The sequence below is a fragment of the Artemia franciscana genome, chromosome 3 (assembly GCF_032884065.1).
Source record: "Artemia franciscana chromosome 3, ASM3288406v1, whole genome shotgun sequence".
NCBI classification, from domain to species: domain Eukaryota; kingdom Metazoa; phylum Arthropoda; class Branchiopoda; order Anostraca; family Artemiidae; genus Artemia; species Artemia franciscana.
Genome location: NC_088865.1, coordinates 39,479,817 through 39,499,088, shown reverse-complemented (window position 1 = coordinate 39,499,088; position 19,272 = coordinate 39,479,817).

Genomic DNA, 19,272 nt, shown 5'->3' with positions numbered 1-19,272 from the left:
TCACAGGTATTTTGCCCAGATACAAGGCAAACTCGAGATAACGGATAAAATTATATGCTACTTAATAGTTTATAACTCTATTGACGATTGCGAAATAATTACATTATCATAATAATTTTAATTACAATAATTGTAATAATTTTTTTAGCTTTTGGGAGAGTCTTCATTTATTGCACACTGAAATGACATACAGTGCGCAACTGCATATTTTTTTTCTCATTATAAACTATAGTTTTGACTCCTTATATATACTAATTTCAATGTTTCTCACCTTTTTCGTAGGAGCTATCTATTTCCATGAAAAGATATTGCTTGAAGCATCTTTTCACCAAAACCTCCACATGGAGATCTATTAGCGCCTCTCCATTACGTTCTAATTTAACATCAGACAGAAACTTCGTTCCAGTTGCAATACATAAAGCTTCCAGTGGATAGCCAGGTCTCTCTAGTGCCAGACCAGCTAAAACCTTTGGTATCTTCTTGTCATTGAACACAGCAGAATATTTGTCGGTGATACACACTAAAATACAATGAACACAAATAGCAATTCTTTTTATACATATTACTTGAAGAACTGATCATATTTACTTTGGAAGGCACACATCAATATATAATAAATATTTCTTAATACTAATTATATTCTTGAACACTTCCTAAAACTTACGTGTTGCCAAGAAAGACTTGTTAATTAATGAATTATTAGTCCATGACATTGTGTTCTTGCAAGAATATCTTTTGACCAAATCAAACTTCTCTAGCCTGATGTGATCTTTTGTCCATCATTTTTTTCACAAGAGGCCAACAAAACTAGAGGCCGCCCTTCCGGTGGCCTAGCAATTTTTTTCTGTTCCCCATCAAAGCCCTCTGTGATGATAACATCTTAGCGATTCAATGTGACAGTACCGCTTTTATAAACGCTTACTTAACTTGCGATCGACGTTCTATAGCATCGTTCACATCTTTCGCTAAATGTTGTTCCAGTTTAAAGTCTCTACTCGAAAGTATACGTTTGAAAGACCTAAATTGGGTTTTAGCTGGTGACCTTAACTGTGACATTCTTGGTATCTCCGATAGATCAATCCTCTTGCTAGAATCACTTCCTAGCATTTATCACGTCGCAGTTAAGAGCCTCCTATTCACGTATATTCATAACAGAGGCTGTTCAAAATCGAACCTGGATCACGTGATCTCTTCCAGTTCCAGCTTAGTATCATCGATTGTCAGGGTGGACGAAGAGAAGATTGATGACGATCACCTTATTCTTAGCTGTAATTTGTCCTTTGAGCTATCTGGTAAAACACTTTCGGCTCAGCCGAAGTGGCATACGAAGTTGAACTGGGATCTTGCTAATGTCCCACTATACCTTGCTACGCTAACTGCTTTACTGTCGACCATAAAAGTGCCATATCACCTGCTGCAAACGTCAGTTTCCTCGCCTTCAAGTAGAGTTGACCAAAATTGCTATTATTATCAAATTGTTCATTGCCTTAAATCAGCTTACAAAGCTGCAGTGCCTGTGGATAAAGTTAGGATTGGTACAAGAAAGCCTAATTGGAACGTTGATCCTGAAGTAAAAGGTGCTAAGCAAAAAGCCAAGTTTTGGCTACGTGTGTGGATATCATGTGACCGACCATCGTCCGGAGCTATTTTCTCTGTGAAACAAAAGTGTAAACTTGAATAAAAGGCCAGTTTGAAGAGAGCACGCTTGAATGCATGGCCAGGCCCCACCGATAAGGCCTCCTGGAATAAGGTTATTAATAGTGAGAAATGTTCCCCATCTACCCTATCTTGTCTCCAGCTAGCTAATTTTGTTGATCATTATAAGCGTGTGTTCAGTGTATTTAATAGTTGTCTTCAGTCTTTTTATTATAAGTTGCTTAAACCACTTTACCATACCGTCTCCTGCGGGCTCATGTCCAGCCTGTAGCAATATCTGAAATTCGCCGGCCTTTAAGAAAAATTAAGCGTTCAAATAGCCTTGATGGTAACGGCCTTTCTTACCGATGTATTGCTTATGATTGTCCTGCTCTACTTAACCATCTACAAATATTTTTTCAGTCCTGCTTAGCACAGTCGCTTGTTCCTGATAGTTTCCTTTGTGGCCGTGTAACGTCTATTCAAAAGCGAGGCAAGAACCCCACGTCATGTGTGAATTATCGTCCCATTACAGTATCGTGTTTCTTAAGTAAGTTGCTTGAACATTTGTTACTACTAGAAATTGAGTCGAATTGTGATTCTACACCTTTTCAATTTGGTTTTCGGAAAAGTTTCGGTTGCTGCCATGCACATCATGTTTTAAGCCAACTCATGAATGATGCCGTAAAAACTAAAATGTCTTTATATTGTCTTACTGTTGATATTTCTGGAGCTTTCGATAATATTGTGCACTCTCAGGCTCTATTTTCCCTTGCGTCTTCAGGTGTTAATCCTTCCGTACTAAGCTTATTATCTTCTTGGTATTCAAAGTCTAAAATTCAAGTTACCTGGAATGGCCAAATATCTGACCCGGTAAAAATTAATAAGGGAGTTCGGCAAGGTGCCGCATTGTCACCTAGTATATTTAAATGCGTGCTTGCATCGTGTCTGCCTGCCCTTAGAAGTTCTGTTTTTTACGGTAATATTGGTTTGTCTTCTATTGCATATGCAGATGACGTTCTTCTTGTTGCCCGCGTCGTGGATTGCTTTCTAATTTTACTATATTAACCAATGAACTATCTAAGACTAGACTGTCAGTTAATGCGTCTAATTTTGAGTTTATTTGTTTTAATAGCCCTTATGCGGTCACTCCATTCGTTGCTGGGACTGCAGTTCTACCATGTTCTTCTTTAGTTAGTTGGCTTGGTCTGTGTTTCGGCCCAACACTTTCCACTACCTGTTCATCCCTAGTGAATCAAGCCGTGAAAAACCTACGCGTCGCTTACGGAAATTGTCAATTTCTTTTTTGAAAGTTTTCAGGGCATTAGGTAGTTCTTCGTCGTAGAGGAAATAATCTATTAGGGCAGCACAAATTTTATCTTCTTTTGAAACACTTTTATATAATTTAATGAAAGTGGACTGTCTGTGTATTCTTCCTTGATAGGATTATCGGTTTTTATTTTTAATTTCTTTTTTGGGGTATATTTTGGTTTTAATGCCTTTCATTTTTCAAAGTGGTATCGTCTGGAAATCTACTCAGATAGTCACAGGGGGCATTTTGTTTCCCTTAAGGTAATCAAATTCATAGTCTGAATCATAGATTTAAATACTCTAAATCTAAATCAAGAACAAGAAGAACAAGAGGGAATTTTTAAGACAGTTTATTTTTTCCTTTAGTATTTCTTTATTAGAGATTCAACAAAATCAACAATTTATCACGAAATTTATCACATTAACCCCTTGTCGGTCTTCAAAACAAAGCGTAGCAAAAAAGACCAAAAATTCTTGCTATAAGTTACACGGCCATGCCTGCAAAGGGGAAAATAATCATTTTAGTGAGGGATACCCTGCACGGAGGCGGATACCACATCGTGGCACGCCGAGGATACTGCCAATGAAATGGGTCCTGTGCATTTTTATCGTGTAGGAACTTTTATGCATCAAAAAGAAAACAAGCCATCTAATTCCTTGGGACACCAACATTTTTCATGGTCAAGAAGTTTTTTGCACTTTCATAATGTCTACATCCAAAATCATTTGGAACTTCATTTTTGGAGTAATTTCCGAAGCTTTCCATAAAGTTTTTATGTCATTTTCAACAGCTGCACCTCTTCGTCATTATTTACGTCCAACACTCTCTACTATAATTATTATCAGGGCAATTTTTGTCTCAATCCATGCATTGTGTTCTACCATAGTCGGTGTTAAGAAAAGGGACTTTCAATCTAACTTGTATTCTTCCTTTTCTTTAAGATGTCCATTTCCAACTGGTGGATCTTACTGGTTGTCTTCATGTATTAGGATTTTACAGAAAAATGAATTTAACTTTAAAACTTTCGAATGTTTATATGGATATAGCATGAGGAATCTTGTTTTAAACTTTCTTAAGGAGAAATGGATAAGGGATTTGGTCCTGAATTTCTTAGGAATTTAGGGGGAATTACAGGCCTGTATGTCACAAGATCTCTTCATGCCAAGAGTCATCGGAGTTATCACGGGGACGCTTATAATGGACAAAATTACTGCTAAACGCATTAGCTGGGTATCCTTCACCATGTCTCCAGTTTTTCAGGGTTTTCTATTATATCTATAGGAATGTATAATTTTAAAAAATACATCTTAAATTATGATCTTCTGGAGTAAACTGCGTAGGTAGTTTTGGAGCAGCTTTACGTCCCTTTAGAGCAGCTTCACGTCCCTTTAGAGCAGCTTTGCTTGATACTTGCTGGGTCTTCGATCCATAATCCAAATTATTTTACCACCAGAAGTAAATGGCCTCAATTATCATTCTACCCCATCCTGTTATAAAAAGAAATCGGCAAAATATTTTTATTAATTTAAGACCACTAAACCACCATTTTCGTGTTTATTTTTAGGCCACCCAAGTCAATAGACAGGCAACACTAATGGCACATATAATGATATGTAAAGAGATGATACATCTGTTTAACCAAATTCTGCCATTATTTATTTTAGTGTTTTGTGATTGTGTTTCAGATGATCTTCGTATAGTCAATGTTATGGATAATAATATTACAATTAGGTATTATAATAAGAAAATGGCTAGGGATACAATAAAGAAACAAATAAAAGCACCACTCTGGAAGCCAGGATAGGAAAACAAAGCCAAATTATCAAGAAAAAATGCACACAAAGTCCTTTGGAACGATAACTTCCAAACAGTACTATCGGAAAAAGGTGAGTGTATTTGTGGTGACACTTTTTGGTATATGACAATTGGCCAGCTAAGAGCAAGTAAATGAACTTAACTATTAATCCTTCAGCGTAAAACGGGGCATGTTCATTGACAGCTTTAATTGTATGCTCAGACTACACTTGCGTTGTCATTAGCGTGGACAGATCAATCCCTTCAGGTAAATAATATTTCTTCTTTCCTTCACATTTTTGAGTAAAAAGAGTGAATCCGTAAAGTGATTTCATCTCAAAATTTATAACTAAAGACTGCTCAAACCCACAAACATATAAATCTTTGGGTTGTTCTCCACATTTTTCTCCATGTTCGAAGCGTGAACAGTTCCCGTAAATCGCACACTGGAAATTACACACGTGTGGCATTTTTCGAATTTGCTTCACACTGCATGTATAAGGAATTAATTCCTTGAACTGCAAGGAAATTTCCTGGAAACTAAGTCCATGAAATAGGCCACGCCTGATTTCTCCGATGATTTCTTCCATAATTGGGTGATAGTTGGAAACAGAAGTGTGAAATATCTTCAAGACGATTTGAATCATAGCTGAAAGCTCTTAAAACTGGTTTCCTTATCAGCTCGTTAGCAAATCTGGAATCATCTTCAAACTCACTCAATCTGGGGAGAAATACTTTTTCTTGCTGAGAGTCATAGGAGTTATCACTGGGACGCTTACAACGGACAAAATTACCGCTAAACAAATTAGCTGGACATTATTCACCATGTCTAGTTTTTCAAAGTCTCTTCTATTACATCTCTAGGAATGAATAATTTTTCAAAATACACTTTAAAAGATGTTCGTTCCTCTGGACTAAACTGCGAAGGTGGTTCTAGAGCAGCTTTGCTTGATGCTTGCTGGGCCTTCGATCTATAATCCAAATTATTGTACCACCAGAAGTAAATGGCCTCAAATATCATTCTACCCCGTTTTGTTATAAAAAAATCGGCCAAATATTTTAATTTATTCAAGACCACTAAACCACCATTTTCGTGTTTCTTTCCTGGCCACCCAAGTCAATAGACAGGCAACAACAATGGCACATATAATGATACGTAAAGAGATGACACATCTGTTTAACCAAATTCTGCCATTATTTATTTTAGTGTTTTGTGATAGCGTTTCGGAGGATCTTCGTATAGTCAATTTTATTGATAATAATATTACAATTAGGTATTGTTAAAAAATAAATGGCTAGGGATACAATAAAGAAACAAATAAGAGCACCACTCTGGAAATCAAGATAGAAAAACAGGGCCAAATTATCAAGAAAAAAATGCACCCAAATTTCTCTAGATAAATAACTTTCAAACAGCGCCATCAGCAAAAGGTGAATGTATTTGTGGTGACAATTTCTGGTATATGACAAGTGGCCAGCCAAGAGCAAGTAAATGAACTTAACAATTCATTCTTCAGCGTAAAATGAGAAACGTTCATTGGCAGCTTTAGTTGTATGCTCAGGATGGATCTTTCGTGCCATTAGCGTGGAAAGATCAATCTTATCAGATAAATAATCTGTCTTCTTCCCTTCACATTTTTTGAGTGAAAAGAATGAATACATAAAGTGAATTCATCTCAAAATTTATAACAAAAGACTGCCCAACCCCCAAACATAAAAATCTTTGGGTTGTTCTCCACCAATGTAATACGTTTGTAAATAGGTCCACCATTTGATAGTAGATTATTTTGTTAATAAACCAAAAGGCAAACCTTTTGATGCACCTGGCAAAAAATTCAAAATTGCCTTTCCAAAAAGCAAAATTTTAATGAGTACTTTCTCCATTTGATTCTTCTTGAAGCATCAAATCCTTAGATGGGCATCCCTCTAATTATACAGAAATGATAAAAACACCACTCATGAAACAATCCCTGCACATTTTCAGCATAAATACGTTCGAAGCATGAAGAGTTATCACACATTACACACTGGGAATTACATACGTGTGGCTTTTTTCGAATTTCTCTCACACTGCATGTATAAGGAATTAATTCCTGAAAATGCATGGAAATTTCCTGGAAATTAATTCCATGAAATATGCCACGGTTGATTTCTCGGATGATTTCTTCCTTGATTGGGTCTTAACTGGAAACACAAAAGTGGGAAATATCTGCAAAACGATTTGAATCATAGTTGAAAGCTCTTAAAACTGGTTTCCTTATCAGATCTTTAGCAAATCTGGAATCATCTTCAAACTCACTCAAACTAGGGAGAAAGATATCTTCTTGCTCAGAGTCATAGGAGTTATCACTGGGACGCTTTCAACGGAAAAACATACCGCTAAACACATTAGTTGGGCATTCTTCACCTGGTCTCTAGTTTTTCAAAGTCTCTTCTATTACATCTCTAGGATGAATAATTTTTCAAAATACATCTTAAAATGATGTTCCTCTGGAGTAAGCTGTGTAGTTGGTTTCAGAGCAGCTTTACGTCCCTCTAAAGCAGCTTTGCTTGATGTTTTCCGGGCCTTCGGTCCATAATCCAAATTATTGTACCACCAGAAGTAAATGGTCTTAATTATCATTTTATCCCATCCTTTTATAAAAAGAAATCGGCCAAATATTTTCATTGATTCAAGACCACCAATCCACCAATCCACCATTTTCGTGTTCTTTCCAGGCCGCCCAAGTCAATAGACAGGCAGCATCAATGGCACATTTAATGATGTGTAAAGAGATGATAATCTATTTAACCCAATTCTCTAGATTATAGTTGAAAGCTCTTAAAACTGGTTTCCTCATCAGATCGTTAGCAAATCTGGAATCATCTTCAAACTCACTCAATCTTGGGAGAAATATTGTTAGGGGGGAGGGTTATTGCTGGGAGCTTTTTTCGAGTCTTGAGAGCTTAATCGTCAGTATAATATAAGGGATATTCTAATCAAGATTACATCATGAAAGCTGGATAGTTGAGGAATTAGAACGGAAGGACTCTTTTAGTAATCCCCAATGATCTGGGAGACAGAATCATCTCAGATATGTTCGGGTCTCGTTAGTTGTGTGAATTCTCTTGAGAGCGTGCCTAAAGGTCATAGGAACTGTACTTGGTTCCTGGGCTCATAAGCAAAGACGATTTATAAACAATAATTTTATTTCAGTACTCAAATACAACTTCAGACAATATATATTCAATATCAGATTGTATTGACTATATTGCATCGACGCCAGAATAGAACAAACTTCCAAAACCTTGCCACCAAAACTTACTATATGAAGACTGAATTTCTAAATCCTGTCTTTTTTGCGTAGTTCGACCTCCTCTGAAAGAGATATTACAGTTTTGAAATCCAACTGATATTTTTTAAACACATAATATGATTTGACCTCTACTGAAAGAGGTATTCCCCTTTCACAATTGTATTTCTCACTTCTATTCACTTGTCCCTTTATGGAATTAACAAGGATTTTCTTATTCAGTTCGTTGGGGTCAAGTAAACTAGTTGATTTTATTTATTTTTTGAAATTCGATTCTTATTTGCTAGTTCAAAATGAACTCTTTTGTTTGCTGTAACAAGTTCGAAAAACAATTCGAAACCGTGCCCAAAGTATGTATTTTACAGAATGACATTTTTTTTTAATTTCTAATATTTAAATGGATATTGAATAAAGAATCTTATTTTGAAATTTTCTTAAGGGGAAATGGATAAGGGATTTGGTTCTGAATTTTGTAGGGGGGAATTACAGGATGTCACATATCCCCTTTCCCTCATATAGTCCATTCAGACTAATCTCCTTTCAATTTCATGTTTCCTTAAAATTCTTTATTGTTTATTAAAGATTATTTTTATAATTCCTTTACCACAAAATGACTATTTATCTAATTTTTTTTTGAATTTTATTCCTACACCTTACATTAATATAAAACACTTGAACAACAATTGGGTTTACACGTGAATACCTGATTTCAATAGTTTTTTTTTAATTGAATAAAATTTTTCCTTTTTATACTTTAACTGTGTATTTATTTATTATATTTAGCTTTCAATTGATTCCAGGTATTCGAAAACATTCAGGTGTACAAATAGGTTAAAATTTTATCTTAATAAAATCACTGCTGGTACATTAACATAATTTTTCCACCAAGTTAATTTTACAATTCACTGTTGGTACATTCTTTCATCGTTCATCACTAAGTTTATAATATTTCATTTCACACCTATACCATAATTTTCATATCTGCCCATTTCACTTTATTTAATTGGTATAATATACCTTTTGTAAATTAATGTTAGTTTTAGTTTTACACCTCAATGTTCTTTGCTGTTTAAAATTACACGAGTTGTTGAAGTTTGTAACGTTTTTTAAACGTTTGCTAAATTGTCTTAAGTTGTTTGACTTACTGTTCCTAAAACTTTACTTGGTATGTCGATTCACAAGTTATAAAATTAGAACTTATGTTGTTCTTTTCCTATCTTCGTTAGTGTTCCTGATGTTACTAATGTTGGGTTTCTAAATAGTTTGATGCAGGTGATTTGTTGATAGTCGTAGTCCTTATTAATGTCTACGTTAATGTGGGTGGGTATAGCTTCTCAGCTGAATACTGTGTCTTCTTAGGTCTATATAGTTGATCTGGAAGGATAGAGATGATTTTAGGACAGCTGCAGGTTCTTTCTTCTATATGGTTGTATTATTTGAGGTGTCTTATATTGGATGATAGCTGTTGGGTCGAATCAGATGTGTGATGTTTTGGGCATTGTTTGGTGGTTAATAAATCATGACAGTAGGTTTCACTTGTTTCTTGATCTTCGACCATGACGCATCATTGGTCAGTGCCAGAGCGTGCCAATTCCTATAACAAAAATTTCAAAACAGAGACTACCTCTGATAGCGCAGCTGTATTAGGAGTAGTTGAAGCCATCAGCGTCATACAAAGTGGAAAGTTATATCTTAGTATTAAAACGATATTGAATATTCAATAGGATAAAGGTTACCTATCCTCTAACGAAGTTGATAACGCTGAAGTTGTCATCTATAGGACGTAAATTAATTCTAAAAAAACAACGACAAATTACAAATCGTATTGCAAACAATATAAAAACACGATAAAACGAAAAGTTACTTGACTGACAAACAAATGCATAAGGATACAATAATAACTTATAGAACTGATATCAGCTGAATACTAGCTCTTAAAATACATACTCTTGATTTGGAGGGAAATATTTAAAGTTTGTTGTGGCTGTATTTAGAAATTGTTGGAAACAAATTTTCATAACAAGTGTGTTTTCATGAACCAATGGAAAATTGTCATTGATCATTTTCCGTATTATGACAGAAAATGAATTCTCGTTATTATTAACGATACTATTAACTTAATGCCTCCAATGTATGATTGAGTCGAAGAGAAACACATTTAATTGCGTCATAGCCTTCGAACTATCATACTTCAGAAATATATACTTCATACTTCAGAAATGTTTGCCTTTGAGACAAGATGTTAGAATTTACAAGAGACGACCTCTTAATTCTCTTGTCTTTCTATAGAAATGGATAAGTACTTGGTAATTGTTAGAGGTCATGATTTTACATAATTATTTTTTTGCCAAGCGTTTTATATTTTTGATGTAATTTTGTCGATTAGAAACACAACTTATTGTATCATCGCCTTTCAACTAACATACATCAACAATACTTCTTTAAGGTAGGGACGGAATATATAAATGTACAGAAGAAGACATCTTAATTCTCTTGTATTGTTATATCCTCCTAGTTCTGATGGCTTATATATCGTCGAAAGCAGTAGTGTTTAATTGATGTATTGCTTGTGCCTCAATTGGATCGTTTTTGGGCCTTGTTCTTTTCTGTCTTAAGAGCTTTTCATAGTTTACTATTAGCAGTGCTCTTATTGTTAGTGAAACGAGAAATACCATAAATATGGTGATTATAATATTTTACCAGGAATTTGGCTAAAACAGTCCATACAGATTTTCCACGTATTTTTAATCTTTGGTCCTCGTTAGTTTATAATGGTAGTTGTACATCTAAAGCCTCTTCTATTTTTGTTAATTGCATTGCACCTTTGATTTTCTCTATTTCTGGCACTATGAGTATTTTTGATTCTTCTTTGTTTGTATATGGGATTGTGAATGACAAGTTTATTCCTTGAAAGTTTATTTTTTTTTGGGCTCATGATGTTTGTGCTAGTGTTGATTAAAGATGTTTGTACAGTTGTCTCTTTTGTCACGAGTCTGCAACCTTGCTTAATTGTAATTGTTCCAACGTCCTGTAGCAGTAATTCAGTTCCATAACTGTGGTCAATATTCTCCGTATTGTTCTAGTGTGATAGAATTCCTACCGTCTTTTTTAGTACTGTAAATAACCATAAATCGTTTCGTAAGTTGATAAAGGTTTTCTCGTTTTGTGCTTCCTTTTAGAGCTTCACATGAATTAGGAATATCTTGTTGCTGAGATTCCCTTAGAAAGAGATCTAGTATACTTGATCCCTATTTTTACGTTATATATGGGTAATGTCAGTTGGCAAACTACGTTTTTAAATGAAACGCGTTCTTTTAATTCCTGGGCATTTGCTAGTGCCTATTTCCTTCTGTCCTGAACAATTAGCATATATTCTGCTTCTGGTATGATGCTCATGAACGAGTTAGTTTCTTTAATGTTAATGGAAAGTGTAGATATATTGTATTTAGACTGTTGATTAATTAGTTGAATTTTAACTTCTGCAAAAAGTTGGCTCTATAGTTTTGGTGATATGCACCTATAGTTTGGTTTAATATAGAAACAGACTAGCAACCCCTGGTTCTACTGGCAAATGGAGACCAAATGTTAAATGGGTTTTTATTACATTGAGAATGTTTTTCAGGTTTGAGGGGTCTAGTAAGTTATAGGACAGGGATCCCCCTCTTAGTTCAAATAGTGCGAATTCGAACTTACTGACATCAGTAGCTAAGTTCAATAATGATATTGTTACAAATATTTATTGAAATCATTGTTAAACGAATCAAAGATCACTCTTTCGACTTCATTTTTTAAATAGTTCATGGTGTTACCGGTTTTTGATTTTTTTTTGAGATGGCTTCTATTTCGTCTTTTTGATAGTTGGCTATACTCGCTCATATTTTTTTTTACATGTATTGTAGCATTCATGGCTGTATTTAATATTTTAGCATTTTCTCTTAGTATATTTAGGTCTTCTTCGGCGGACAAACCGAACAAGCGAGATGCACGCTCCTCAATTATTGGAATTAAGCTTTGCGATCTTCGATATTTACTTCTGTGAAAAAATACTTCAAATGTTCGTGTTTTGCTTTGCTTAAGTTTTTGTATTTCTGCATTAACTTATTCAGTGCTTCTAGCGTTTGCCTAAACAATATCAGGAAGGCTTGGTGAGTTGATGTTTTATAAGCATTCTCTATAGTTAATCGGGGAGGAGTTCCAATTCATTTTTTGCTGGTTCGTCAGCCATGGCCAGACGTGTACGGGTTTTCTTGCCATCAATTGTTCAACACTCTTCTTTAATTATCATCAAGGTAATTTTTGTCTCCATCCATGCATTGCGTTCTACCATAGTCGGTTTTAACAAATGGTATTTTCTATCTAACTTGTACTCTTCCTTTTCTGTAAGATGTCCATATCCAACTGGTGTTTCTTACTGGTTGTCTTTCTGTATTAGGATTTCATAGAATAATGAATTTAACTTCAAAACTTTCTAATGTTTATATGGATATAGAATAAAGAATCTTGTTTTAAAATTTTCTTAAGGGGAAATGGATGAGGGATTTGGTCCTGAATTTTGTAGGGTGAATTCAAAGGATATCTTCTTGCCCTGAGTCATTGGAGTTATCACTGGGACGCTTATAGCAGAAAAAATTACCGCTAAACATATTAGCTGGGCATCCTTCACCGTGTTTCTAGTTTTTCAAAGTCTCTTCTATTACAACTACAGGAATGAATAACTTTTCAAAATACATCTTTAAAACATGTTCTTTTGGAGTAAACTGCGTAGGTGGTCTTAGAGCAGCTTTACGTCCCTTCAGAGCAGCTTTGCTTGATGCTTGCTGGGCCTTCGATCCATAATCCAAATTATTGTACCATCAGAAGTAAATCACCTTAATTATCATTCTACCCCATCTTGTTATAAAAAGAAATCGGCCAAATATTTTCATTAATTAAAGACCACCAAACCACCTTTTTCGTGGTTCTTTTCGGGCCACCCGAGTCAAAAGACAGGCAACACCAATGGCACATATAATGATGCGAAAGAGATGACACATCTGTTTAACCAAATTCTGCCATTATTTATTTCGGTGTTTTCTAAAAGTGTTTCGGGTGATCTTCGTATAGTCAATTTTATGGGTAATAATATTACAATTAGGTATTGTAATAAGAAAATGGCTAGCGATACAATTAAGAAACAAATAAGAGCACCACCCAGGAAGCTAAAATTGGAAAACAGGGCTAAATTATCTGGAAAAAAAATGCACACAAATTCTTCTTGATAGATAACTTTCAAACAGTACCATCAGCAAAAGATCAGTGTATTTGTGGTGACACTTTCTGGTATATGACAATTGGTCAGCTAAGAGCAAGTGTATGAACTTAACAATCAATTCTTCAGCGTAAAATTGGACACGTTCATTGGCAGCTTTAGTTGTATGCTCAGAGTACGCCTTCGGTGTGATTAGGGTGGACAGATCAGTCCCTTCAGATAAATTATCTGTCTTCTTCCCTTCACATTTTGTGAGTGAAAAGAGTGAATTCATAAAGTGAATTCATTTCAAAATTTATAACTAAAGACTGCCCAACCCCCAAACATAAAAATCTTTGGTTTGTTCTCAACCATATAATACGTTTGTAAATAGGTCCAACATTTGATAGTAGAATATTTTGTAAATAATCCAAAAGGCGAACCCTGGGATGCACCTGGCAAAAGTTTAAAAATTGCCTTTCCAAAAAGCAGAATATCAAAGAGTATATTCTCCATTTGATTCTTCTTGAAGCATCAAATCCGTAGATGGGCTTCCCACTAATTATACAGAAATGATATAAGGCGAATTTTGGGACGTCATTAGGCGAACGGTGTCATTAGGGTGGACAGATCAATCCCTTCAGATAAATAGTCTGTCTTCTTCCCTTCATATTATTTGAGTAAAAAGAGTTAATCCATAAAGGAAATTCATCTCAATATTTATAACAAAAGACTGCCCAACCCCCAAACATAAAAATCTTTGGGCTGTTCTTCACCATATAATACGTTTGTAAATACGTCCACTATTTGATAGTAGAATATTTGTTGATAATTCAAAAGGCGAACCTTGGGATGCACCTGTCAAAAGTTTCAAAATTGCTCTTCCAAAAAGCAAAATATCAAAGAGTACATTCTCCATTTGATTCTTCTTGAAGCATCATATCCTTAGATGGGCATCCCACTAATCATACAGAAATAATAAAAACACAACTCATGGAACCGTCCCTCAAAATTCTCAACATAAATACGTTCGAAGCATGAACAGTTCCCGCAAATTGCAAACTTGGAATTAAATACGTTTGGCTTTTTTCGAATCTCTCTCACACTGCAGTTGAGCTAGGTCTATATAGTTGAGCTGGAAGGATAGAGATGATTGTAGGTTAGCAGCAGGTTCTTTCTTCTATACGGTTGTATTATTTGAGGTGTCTTATCTTGGTTGATAGCTGTTGGGTTGAATCAGATGTGTGATGTTTTGGGCATTCTTCGGCGGTTGATAATTCAAGAGAGTAGTTTTTACTTATTTCTTGATTTTTGACGATGACGAATCGTTGGTCAGTGCCAGAGCATGCCAATTTCTTCAACATTTTTTTTTGCAGAATCACATTTTTAATTACATATTCACAAATGACTTTTGTCTACACCAAACTCAACAGAGACTACCTCTGATAGTGCACCTGTATTTAGAAGTAGTTGAAGACATCAGCGTCGTACAAAGTGGAAAGTTCTATCTTGGTTTTAAAACGATTGCGAATATTCAAAAGGATAAGGGGGCGTCATCTTCTGTAACGAAGATGCTAACGGTGAAATTGTCATCTATAGAACATCAATTAATTATGAAAAAATAAACAATGACAAATTACAAATCGTATTTCAAACAATATAAAAATACGATAAAACGAAAAGTAACTGGACTGACGAACAAATGCATAAAGATACAATAATAAATTATAGAACTGTTATGAGCTGAATACTAGTTCTTAAAATACATAATCTTCAACTTGAGGGTAATATTTAAAGTTTGTTGTGGTTGTATTTAGAAATTGTTTGTAACAAATTTTCATTAACAAGTGTTTTTTCATGAACCAATGGAAAATTGTTATTGACAATTTTCCGTAATATGGCAGAAAATGAATTCTCGTTATTATTATCTGTAGCAAAATGCAATTACATATTTTTGATGTAATTTTGTCAAACAGAAACACAACCTATTTTGAAGCAAAATAACACATAACAGCATATTGCATTGCTATAACATATATATAGTACATGATCATTAATGAATAATGTCTAAAGCGTTATATTTTTGACACCATCTATATGTCACTACTGTGACATGTGAATATAAGAGCACCGTTCTAAAAGGATGGTTAACTACATATTAAATTTTAGAGGTGTTAAGTTTACATATTACATTTTTTCGAAATTCTTTATTATCCAATGTATTATTGTGTCGAAAAGAAACACAATTATTGAGTCATAGCCTTCCAACTATCATAAACTAGGAATATTTTTGGCCTTGGGAATAGGATATTAGAATTTACAAGAGACGACCTTTTAATTCTCTTGTATTTTCATAAAAATGGATAAGTACTCGGTAATTGTTAGAGGTCATGATTTTACATAAAATTTATTCTGCCAAGAGTTTTATATTTTTGATATAATTGTGTCGAAAAGAAACAGAGCTTATTGTTTCATAGCCTTTCAACGAACATACGTCAACAATATTTCCTTACGGTAGGGACGGGATATATTAATGTACAGGAGAAGAGTTCTTAACATTCTTGTATTGTTATATCCTTCCAGTTCTAATGGCTTATATATCGTCGGGAGCAGTAGGATTTAATTGATGCATTTTTGTACCTCACTTACATCGTTTTGGGCCTTGCTCTTTTCCGTCTTAAGAGCTGTTTTAGTTTACTGTTAGTAGTGCCCTTATTGTTAGTGAAATCAATACCATAAATATGGTGATTATAATATTGTACTAGGAATTTGGCGAAAACCATCCTTGATGATAATCCACGTATTTTAAGCTTTGGTCCTCGTTAGTGAATAATGGTATTTGTAGATCTAATGCCTCTTTTTTATTTTTGTTAATTGCATTGTACCTTTGATTTTCTCTATTTCTGGCCATATGGATGTTTTTTATTTTTCGTTGTTTATATTTGGGATTGTGAATGACAAGTTTATCCCTTGAAAGTTTATTTTTTTGGGCTAATGATGTTTGTGCTAGTTGTGATTAAAGGTGTTTGCACAGTTGTTTCTTTTGTCGCTAGTCTTTAACATGGTTTAATTGTAATTGTTTCAACATCCTGTAGCAGTAGTTCAGTTCGATAACTGGGGTCAATTTTCCCCGTGTTGTTGTAGCAGGATAGGGTTCCTACCGTCTATTTCGGTACTGTAAATAACCATAAATCGTTTCGTAAATTGATAAAGGTTTCTTTTTTTGTGCTTCGTATTAGAGCTTCACATGAATTAGGAATATCTTGTTGCTTTGATTCCTTAAGAAAGAGATCTAGCACACATGATCCTATTTTTACTTTATATATGGGTAATGTTAGTTGGCAAACTAAGTTTCTAAATGAAACGCATTCCTTTAATTCCCGGGCGTTTCCAAGTGCATATTTCATTCTGGACTGATCAATTAGCATATATTCTGCTTCTGGTATGATGCTCATGAACGATTTAGTTTCTTTAATGTTAATGGGGAAAGTAGATATCGTGTATATGGACTGTTGATTAATTAGTGGAATTTTAACTACTGCAAAAAGCTGGTTAATAATCTTGGTGATATGTACCTTTAGTTTGGTTTAATATAGAAACAGATTAGCAACCTCTGGTTCTACTGGCAAATAGAGACTAAATGTTAAATGGGTTTTTATTTCATTTGGAATGATTTTCAGGTTTAAGGGATCTACTGTGTCGTAGAACAGGGTTCCTCCTTTTAGCTCAAATAGTACGGATTCGAACTTACTTAAATTAGTAGCTAAGTTCAATATTGACATTGTTAGGATATCAATTGAAACCATCGTTAAACTTGAATCAGATATCACTGTCGACTTCATTTTTAAATAATTCATGGTGTTAAAGGTTTTTGAATTTTTTTATGGAGATGGCTTCAATTTGGTCTTTTTGATAGTTGGCTATACTCGCTTGTATTTTTGTGCATGTAATGTGGTATTCATGGCTGTATTTAATCTTTTAACATTTTCTCCTAGCATATTTAGGTTTTCTTCGGTGGACAAACCGAACAAGTGACATGCAAGGTCTCTAAATATTGGAATTAAGCTTGCCGATCTTCGATATTTACTTCTGCGGAAAAATACTTCAAATAATCGTGTTGTGCTTTGCTTAAGTTTTTGTATATCCGCATTAAATAATTCTAATAGTGCTTCTAGCCTTTGCTTCTACAATATCAGAAAGGCTTGGTGAGTAGATATTTTATAACGATTCCCAATAGTTAAATCTGGGAGTTCTATTTTTTTTGCTGGTTCGTCAGCCATGGCCAGTCGTGTACAGGTTTTCTTACCATTAAATGTCCAACACTCCCTTCTGTAATTATCATCGGTGCAATTTTTGTCTCCATCCATGCATTGCGTTCTACAAAAGTCGGTGTTAACAAAAGGGATTTTCCATTTAACGCTTACTCTTCCTCTTCTTGAAGATGTCCATGTCCAACTGGTGGATCTTACTTTTATTAGGATTTTATCGTTATTATTTGGTATTAGTGCGTCAGGGATGGCTTCCGCAGTAATTTCTGAAATTAAGGTGTCTAACATCATTGGTTGCGCTTCAGTAGTTTCAGGTATTGTTGTGGGTAATGTGTCTTCCATGTCTGTTGTTGGAGTATATTCAGTTTCGGAGGTAGTTTCTTTGTTTTGGGTATTGGATTCAAAGAAGGTACGGGTAGTCGCATAATTCTTTGATGTACATTTCGAGGTTTCTGAAGCTTTATTAGTGATCATCTCTATATGATTATTAGTTATATTGAGAATAAGGAAGGCTGTATTGATTTTTGTCCTTTCCGTCGTAGCGTTTATTATTCTTCAAAAGCACTGGCATTTAAATTTAAATAACGACGAAAAACTCTTATTTTTGTTTTATTGATTTTATCCTCTTGTAAGTTGTGTTTTCTTATTTTTATTGCTGAGGACGGTCCTTGGACATAGAGCCGAAATATTCATTCTAATTTGTTTTCCACTGTCTTAAAAAAATTCCCTAATGTTCTTCTTGTTTTTGGTGCTCATTAAATTTATATTTTGGTCTAGTAATGTTGTTGGTAGTATTGGACGTTACTTCTATCTTTCGATACCTTTTATTATTTCTGGTATTTTTGTTTTTCCCGTTACAATGTTAGATCCGATTTGAGTTGATTGAATTTCAGCTGGGACGGTTTTTTGTGTATTTTGAGGAATATTTGCGATAGGCTTGGTTTGGACTACTGTTGGTTGTATTTCAGAAGAATTTATTTGTATGTTTTGTTGGTTTTTTATCTGGTATATTAGGTCATTTTTGTCTATTCCATAAATCTTTGAAAAAATTCCATACAGTGGGTAATTCATTCGATAACGCGTATTGTTAATCATAAAATTTTCTTTTTCCTAATTGGGTTTTAGTTGTTTTGTTTATATTGGGGGTCGCTGTATCACTCAATGAAGGGTTTTAGTTTTCATCTGTCGATCTCTTTTTTTTGCCAATTTCTGTTGCTTTTGCAAATCCTATGGTCTTATCAATTTCAACTATTTAATATCGAAATCATCTATTAGTTTCTTCGTTTTGAGTTTGGGATAGGTAAGAAGCGGGATATCCCTTTTCTCCTTATGCGCATTCTTACTCGATTTTAGTCCCTTGTCTGATCTTAGGAACTTGTTGAAAAAAAAATTAAGGCGGATGATTATATAATAACAGTGATAGTTCAAAAAAGGCTTGTTGTTTAATAAAATTTTTAAATATAAGAAGGGAATGGTGGTACCACTATGACCACACTATTTGTTAACGATATTAAAAAAGAAATAGGTTGTTAACAATGTTAGCATTTTTTTTACTGCTGAGGTAGGATGACCTTTTTGAGGCCTTACTACTTATCAATTCTGTAATACTTTTAATAGGAAGTACTGCACACTTGTTTTATCATAATAGGCATTAGTTTTTGTCATTCATGCATATGCTATTAGTTTTGATATCAGTTTAGAATGGCATTTGTAGGAGTACACTTGTTTTAATTGGTAAATTCT